A 9,739-nucleotide genomic window follows, 5' to 3' on the forward strand; every position below is an offset into this window, starting at 1 on the left:
CATTTTCTCTCATTCATAGTGTGCTAATAGTATCCAGGAATAAATTGACTGATGGAAATATTTTCTTTTCAAAACTACAGCAGTAGGGCCTAAGAATACATAGCAACCAAAAGTTTAAACTTTTTTTATCAAAAAATTAATTATAAAGTACAACATATACCTTGTTTTATCGCATAATCGTTGCACATTTTATGCTAAAAATTAAGTATGAAAAGTAGGGGTGCGATTTTTTATATAAGAAAAGCATTTTTGTTGAGGTAAAGTTATTCATATAACTTGGTGTGCATGTTAAAAATTGTAAATAAATAAACAAAACCTATGGAAAGTAGCGTTTAATTAAAAAGTAGAGTATACAAAAGCACACCGAGCAATTTAAATTAATAAGTCATGCAAAAAAAAAAACAATTGTTCAACTTTAAATAGAGAAACAAAAACTGTGACCCAAACGTGAGCCATCCATAACTATTGTCGTAGAACTCACTAACCACTAAAGAGTGCAGGCTATCAAATATAGTTTTCTTAGCACTAGACTTTATATGCAACATGCGTGCTATCAGCGAACTATCAATATCAATATCCATATGCGACTACATGCGTGCAATCTACGTGGGCCTCAACGTAAGCAAACATGAATGATAATAACTAGCACTGGCTTCATTTTTATAAGCAATACACAGTAGTGACAAAGACGAATGGCTATAGCCTATAGGTTATAACGTTTGAAAACGTCTTTAAAACAAAATTTACACATCAGACAACTTCGTATTGATGTTAATTAAATAAGTAAGTGGTAATATCTGAACAAAAAATAGATTTCTACTTTAAAATACATCATTTTGGATGGGAAAAGAAGTTTATTGGCTGCATCTCACATGAAAAAAAATAACATATATCTTATTGACAAAATGGCAGAACCAAAAAATGACCGTATTGGAAGGGAAATCGTATTGTGTTGGTATATCTTAAACATGTATTGTAATTACTGTATTTTCCCATTTTAACTACCTAACTACCTGACAGCAATTTGAAACCCGATTACTGTTGCACAGTGCTTTATCACGTCATGTTTACTACCTACACAAAATGTTCGGACTCTTACATCATGCAACGTTTATGCAATTCCCCCTTACCCCCCCCCCCCCCCCCCCAAATTTTGACACCAAAATAACAGCATGACGATTATGCGATAAAAAACTGTGATCTAAACTTTGTGTTTAAACCCACTCCTAGTGGATGACATATTACTAGTAAATAAATATTTTACATGACAAAACTATATTTTGTAAATAAAACTGACAACAAAAACAGTAAACCAAATGTGTGTGTAAGCTCCCAGATCACAGGAAGCCTTCTTTTCACAGACCAGAGAGCCACACCCGAAGTTCATGCTCTCTTTTTTTTTTTTACGTTCTATCTAATTGTATAAACCGGTGTGGCATTAAATTTTGCGGTCGATTAGGATAGGTTAGCTACATTATAAATATGTACTTTAAAACTTTGTGGATGGTTAAGTATACTAGCTACATTAAAAATACTGTAAAATCATTTTATGGTTGCTTAGCAAATAACTTTATAATATGTAGCTATCCAGGGCTAGGAAACCGTTTACATGATTTCACAGTATCTTTAATGTAGCTATCCTAACCAAATCAACCGTCCACAATGTTTTAAAGTATTTATAATGTAGCTAACCTAACCTTTTATAATGAACCAAAAAAAAAAACTGAAGATGCACGATCGGCCATTTGGCTCTCTCGTCTGTGAAAAGTAGGCTTCCCCCAGATCACAGACATTTACAACGAAGAGGGAGGGAAGGAGAACCGTCAACACCGCTATAGTCGCCGCACGGTAAGTTCATACTTTTAGGAAGCCCTGCTTCAAGCTGGGATCTATTTTCAAGGTTACTATGTATCCTTCCGCCAAATATCAACAATAACATTGCCATGTGGAAAACCAAGTGACTACCACATGGCAATGTTTTGGTTGGGTAACTGTCAAATAGGGATATAATTAATGGATAATAAAATTACACTGCAATTTTTATAATTGGTTAAATGTCAGTAGAAAATGTCATAACACCATGTTTAATAATTCAAATATTAAATATAAAAAAATCTAAGCAAATTTTTATAGTTTAGAGTTTAAACCCAGCGTGGTGCTGTGTCTTCACATAATATCTATAAAAATTGATGTTAAGTTTTACTAAAGAAATTTTGCTGCTTCGAGATTACTGTATCACACAGTGCTATGGTTAAAAGCATGAAAATTATGTCAGTATCATTTATGAAGAATTTAACTTTAAGAAATTATTCAGTATGAGGTAGCTATGTAAACTGTTAGTTTCCTAAAGCCGTGAGTGCCAGGCACATCACTGCCATTACATCGAGAGGTCATTTGTGAATAGAAAATAACAAGTTAGTAACACTTTTCTGGCACTACGAACCGAGTCAAGTATCGGTTAAAGGTTATGGCTAACCAACATTTTTTTTTGTAATTAGAGGCATTATTTTCTATCAAGCAGAATAAATTTTTAATTCAAATTCTAAGTTATACATTAAACATTTCTGTAAGTGTGTATTTTTGTGTGTCTATGTGGTTTGTCTCATATAAAAATTAAAAACTATATCACTTAAGTATGTACAATGCAGAAAAGAAATTGTTGCCATAAAAAACTTAACTTAAGAATCTGTAATTAAATAAATATATTAAATAAATCGAAACTCAGCAATAAATTATCACTACCATCAATATTATGTCATATCCTGTAATGAAACTAATGTTTAAGAATCACATATAAACACAGCAGAGAAATTACATATCACTAAACACGTTATCCAGAACACCTGTAATTAAAAAGCATACATTAGCACATTTACCCTGAGCATATGTAATTAAAAACATGAAATTTTAACTAACATACACTTTTTCGTTTTCACGTTACCATTTATCATGATAGTTTATGATAGGAACTGCTGTGTATATGTAAATTTTTTTACTTGTTCATCATCCATAAGTCTTACATCCTTGAGTTGTTACTCTGTGTAGGATCTACAAATTGAATATAAAATAAAAATAAAAGTACTCAAATTGGGATGTATAAAATGCAGTAGGAATGAATAGTATTTGTTGACAAGAGCAAAACACTTATGAATATGCTATCATGACAGAACAACAGTTACTATCAAAACTGTTTACACTGCAAGGGTTACTATTGTGAGGATAATTTTCTTAATGTATTATATTCATTATGCAATGATCTATAGGCCTAATGTATGTATATATAATTCAAAACATTTTATTACTCAGGTTCATGAAATATATGTGCAATTGGCTTATAATTTAAATGTATGTGTATATTTATCCTCAAACGTATGATTTATTTTGTTCATTGTACTGAAAACTACTTTTAAGTGAGCCTACGTGCTGAAAAAATGAAGGTTTAATAATAACAAACAAACAATACAAAAACATTCCATATAGAAGTTACACTGGTGACTTACATGTATGCAAAGTAACTGTGACAAAGTATGTTAACCCATGCAAAAAATAAATTCCAAGGACATTATAAAAAAATTAATCTTAGATTTTAAAATAATGCAAAAAAGCCTACATATTATATCGTACACTAGAATTGATACTGTAATAAAACTCATGAAGTTATCAGTATTTTTATCAAAAATCTACTAATAGTGTGTGTACTAGCCAAAAAGAATTAGCTACCAACTACATTGTAAAAATTCCTACCTACGCAAACTCAAATGGATCATTAAATGCAGCTTAGAAGCAATAATTTAAATAAAAATTATCATACCGATTTTATAATCTCTAATGTTTACCAAACATACGGGTATTTTTCGCAAAACAAAAGATTATAATAATTTTCAGAAAGACTGCACTAAAATGTAAACACAATTATACATTTTTTACTTGAATTAAATTAATAATATACATTAATTGCTATTTTTTAGTTCGTGAACCTCCTCCTCCTCCTTGATGTTGTGGGTTGAAAATGCTTACAAATGAAAGAAAACGCTACGCATTGTTTACACAATTACCCATGTTTACAGTATTTAATTGTAGGCCTATACTGACCTCTAGGGACCTATGTATTATTTAATGTGCTGTCTTGAACAGCCCTGCAACCTTTTCCACGGGTGCACAGCAAATAAATCCATTACCTAATATATAACCGAAAATATAAGAACGTGTCTGTTTGTAATTTGCCCGACATTCAAAACAAGAAAGCTGCGAGGAAGGTACTTTTACACTATTTTACAAACACGCCCCAACCTAACGGAACGTTTTCACGCACATACTTTCATAACGTGTTAATTAGTCACTCACTTTTTCACGGTCGTGACGATTAAGACAACCCTTTAAAATTAGAAAATTAATTAGTACACAAATACACTGGATGTTTTCGGAAAATCAGAAGTCTTTTGAGCAAACAAGCGTTCAACATGGCTCGGGCCGACACACAGTTACGTAGGTGATTCATCCGCAACAGCTTGCAACGTCATCTGTAAACAAAATAACTTAACTTTCGTATATATTAAACAATATTACTCCAGGATCTGGAAATAAACATATGTGAAATATTTTAAGCAATATTTATCGTTATTTCAGCTGTTCAAAATTACATACTAAGGAACTATTTCTTCAAGTGTGTAGCCAACGTAACGATAAATATCGTTGCCACGCGTGTTTAAAAACTTACATATAAAATTAACAAATACAAATTATTTCAGTATTCATACACACGTACGGAAACGTAATAGCTTGATAAATTATGTCGTCCTATTTTGTTTATTTATTTGTCAAACAAATTGCACAATAGTAAACCAAATATTCTTAGTTCCATTTTTCAACAGTTCTTCCCAAAAGTACGAACTTACCGTGCGGCGACTATACATCGCTATGTGACCGCTCATAAAAAAAAAAGTGCGTGGGAGTCCCTCCGCGCGGAAGAAGTGAAACTTCGTAATGTGGAAATGAAAGTAGGAAGGGGTAGAAATTGATTTTTAGTGAAATCATATTGTATCAAATCAAACTAAAATAAATCATGAAATCATTCAATGATAAAAGCTGTTTAAGCTGTTTATTTAATTAAGCGGACGGGTTCGTCCCAATGAGAAAATTGACGCGGCGAGACCTCGTGAACATAGAGAAATGACACACACTCACTATTTATGTGTCTATGAAACATGATTTTTTTATGCTATTAAAATTGTAATATACAAAAAGGGTATTTAAAATTGAAACAAATATGGCGACACTACAAACTGTCAGGATCTTTATTTTTTTCTTACTCTCTACTTAGTTCGTTGGAATATTGGACGCTACTCGTTGCTAACGCTCGCGCATGCGTTCGAGTGCCACGCATTCACTCTCACTCTGTCTCTTTCTATTCCCCCTCCCCAGGAACGTTTAACGCAACAGTGCTTTCATACCCCCTCCATGGTAGTGTTAAACGTTTAACGCAACCTTGTTGGAAGTCGCATTAGAAGTTTCACTTCAAAAACTCCGGCTGGTTTATACGTATATCTTCCCCTCCTCACAGCAAGTCACATCACTCGCTGGCATCGGCTGGGCGACCGGCCACCGGGCTGAGGTAGCAGAATGGCACATGTATGATTCAAAACCAACACAGGGGAGTTATTCACTGCTATTATAAAAAATTTCATTTTTTATTTTACCTAAAGTGAAAACCTCGCATAAAGTTTGCACTACATTTAAAAAAAAAATACTGGCTTAGAATGTGTTGCCCAATACGAGAGTTAATACCTACAGTATTTATCTTCCTTGTACATAAATGCATTCATCTGGCTCCAGACTTCCCGATATACTGTGTGTAATGTAATGTAATGTAATGTACTGCTGAGACTCATCCTTTTATTTCTCTGTAGTGCTTGACAATGCATCTTCGCATTAAGTGAAGTACTACATCTATAATTAATACATACTTGTAAGTGCACCCAATCCAACTCCTGGTGTATGTTAAAAAAACTTACTATGATTTTATAATCATTAAAAACCATCAACAAAAATTAAGTGTATCTTAGCATGAAAAACAGTGTTTATTTATAGCATTTAAATACAAGTGTTGCACATATGTTTAATATATTCTATGCTTACAACAATGCTAAAATTCACTATACATATATATATACAAATAACGCTTATGTAATAGTTTTAAAATATTGAATTTTCAGATCCATACGAAACATAGTTTGAGACTAACTCCAACTTCATAAGTTAACATCAACATACAAAAACAAAGAAACAATATGAGCATAAAAAAATGACAGGCAGTTGGAAATTGAATACAGTTCGGTAGTCTTCAGTTAAATGACAAATGTTGTGTTAGCGAGACTATGATTGAATACAAGAGTCATACACCCTGACACTAACATAACTCTAGGAAAACTTTTGTATATTTTTTGGTGTGGTAAAAGAATAAATAATTTAGGCATTACATGACAGCATAGTATATTTTTCTGGGAGTTCTTCAAACTTCATTGAATATTATTATTCTGACAGTTTGGGAATAAATTTGCCAAACAAACTATTTACTTTAAGTTGTATTTGAAGTTTATAATACATTTGAAGTATAATACATTTTAAAGATCAAACTTCACCTGAGTTATGGCTTATGGACCAATATGTTGCAATAAAACTACTTCAACAATTTAAAAGCAAAATTCTGAAAAATCATTTACAAAGCATTTACAAACATCAGTCTTTGCGCACCAGTGTGCAATATTTTTTCAGTTTCCCCAAGTGGGACGGCTGAGCGTTCATAGCCGACGGACGTGCGCGCGCGCTCCCCGGCTTTAATGTGCTATTATTTCTTCACTATCGTTAAGTTCGACTCATAATTGATTCATCGCTGCTTAATCTTTCCGACTTTCATGGGTTTTCATTACCCGATAATAATGATTCGATCATTGAATTAGTTCCAGACACGGTTACTAAAATGTTCAGATCGCCTACTAAAAAAGTGATTTCTAATTCGCCGGGAATATCTGAAAAAGCAAGTGAAAGTTCATCGAAGCAAAAATCTTCTAGTGAAGCTTGGACGGTAAAACTTCTGGATCCCACCATGGAAGACTTAATCTCGGCCGTGAAATCCCTCAGTATGAAATTTGACGAGTTAAAAAGCGAGAATATGGTGTTAAAAACCCTTCTTATCGACTCTCGTAGTGAAACTGCAGAGATAAAAAATGAACTGCAACAGATTAAACAGATCTTATCTTCTAAGACTGATTCTGTTAATTCATACAGTCAAGTAGTTAAAAAAGTCTCCTCAAACAAGAAACCTGCTTGTGTCGAGTCATCCGGTGTATCTGGCAACAGTGCGCGCACCAGTGACCCACTTACAACTCAGCGTGTCTCCAACGACGTCATCAGGAAAAACGGTAAACAGCTCGTCGACGAAGACGGCTTCACCGTAGTACAACATTCACGCAAGTCCACGAATAATGAAAACTCCGATAGAAAATTATCTAACACGGATCGTAAGAAAAATCCCTTGCAAATTGGCATCAGGAATGTTTCCACATTAAAAACAATTGCTAAACCTATTTACAAAAAAACAAAAGCTCTCTTTGTCACGCGTTTTGAGCCGTCTGTCACGGAACAAGAAGTCGTAGATTATATTTCCAACGAACTAAATCTCAAGCAAGTCAAAGTGGCCAAGCTCCGGACAAAGCATAATTCTTACGCCTCCTTCCATGTATCTGTTCTGGAAGAAGATTTTAGTAGAATTAATAATATTGTTTTTTGGCCCAGTGGCTGTTTAATCAGTCCTTTCTTTGGAAAACTGCATCAAGACCAAATTGTTAGTACTAATTCATCTCCTGAAGCTCTCGGTAATTCTACCCAATTACCTCCAAGTTCCTGCAGTACATCGTCACCTTTTATGCCAGCAACTTCTATGCCAGGGCCTGGAGGAGTGCTTCCTACTCACTTTCCAGTGAATGCCCAATCTTAATGAATGGGAAATTGCATATCAGAATGTTAGAGGACTTAGAACAAAATCAGTTGAATTCTTTGATAATCTTATTAATACTCAGTATGACATAATCTGTCTAACAGAAACTTGGTTCAACGAAAGATGTATCAATGCTCATTATTTCACCGATAATTATTCTATTTTTAGAACTGATAGGGATCCGCTACTCTCATCAATGGAACGTGGTGGCGGAGTGTTGATCGCAGTGAACAAACATAAATTCCCTTCTGTTCAGCTAATTCAATTATATGACTATCGTGGAGTAGAAGCCGTATGGATTAATATTAAAATTGCCTTTAATAAGTACCTAACATTGGGTAATATTTATCTTCCTCCAACTACATCACCTAATCTATTCACATTGTATTTTGAAGCTCTTGAACAAAAACTCGTTAATTCTCATGATAATGTGATTATCTTAGGTGACTTCAATGTACCTGGGATAGATTGGAAAGGAAATCACTATTTCAATATTGCCCGTGCACATGTCAGATCCAAGGCTCAGTGCCTGCTTGATTTCATATCTAATTTGGATTTATTTCAGCACAACCTAATACAATCTTCCAATAATCTTCTAGATCTTTGTATTTCTAATCTATCCCATTGTGTGGTTGAAAAAGCTGTTGAATCTCTGGTCAAAGAGGATATCTATCATCCTACCCTACTTATTAAACTACTTATTGAGGCGACCTCACACAATTTTACTCCAGATTCTATTTTCAGAAACTACAAAGCTGGTGATTACTTAAGCCTTTATAACTCTCTAAAAACCCACAATTGGGATGAATATTATAACACCACTGATGTAGATGCTCTTGTAGATCAACTTACATCTTGTATCTGTGATAAAATCAATACTCACATTCCATTATCCACACGTAAGGCCTCTAAACATCCTTATTGGTTCTCTGGTGAATTAATTCATGCCTTAAAATCTAAAAAACACTTTCATAAACTCTATAAAAGAAACAATAATACTCAGTATTACCTTCTTTTCTCTAAATATAGAGCAATAGTTAAAAATCTTATTAAGCGTGATAAAACTAATTGGAATCGTAGTATCAATAATAAGGTTAAGAATAACCCTAAAAAATTCTGGAGATATGTCAATGTTATGAAAAATGGTTATAGTGAATCCCATTCTCTTAATGTCAATGGTGATATCTGTAATGATCCTGGTATTCTTTCTAATGTCTTTGCTAAGTACTTTGCTAGTGTATATGTACCATCCACCAACCACCCTCGTATCATTGATCCCGATATTATTCACGATTCAATTCCTGTATCATTCTTATCAGAAAGCCAGGTCTTATGGGGAATTAAATCATTAAAACCAACTATGTCTACTGGTCCTGACGGTATACCAAATTTCATTATTAAAGGCTGCTCTTTTATTCTAATGCCTCTATTGTTGCATCTATTTAATACAAGTCTAAAATCACAAGTATTTCCCACTAAATGGAAAATAGCTAAGGTTATTCCCATACATAAAAAGGGTAGTAAACTCAGTGTATTTAATTATAGGCCTATATCATTATTAAATGGCTTTACTAAAATCTTTGAAAAAATAATATTTAAACATATTAACTTTCCAATAAACAACAGATTAGCTCCTAATCAGCATGGCTTTAGAAATAGTATGACAACTTCTACTAATCTTCTCTCATTTATTAATCCTATATACAATAAAGTTACAACAAGGGGGCAGGTTGATGCATGTTATTT

This window comes from Bacillus rossius, chromosome 1, assembly GCF_032445375.1.
Source record: "Bacillus rossius redtenbacheri isolate Brsri chromosome 1, Brsri_v3, whole genome shotgun sequence".
In the NCBI taxonomy this organism is placed as follows: Eukaryota; Metazoa; Arthropoda; class Insecta; order Phasmatodea; family Bacillidae; genus Bacillus; species Bacillus rossius.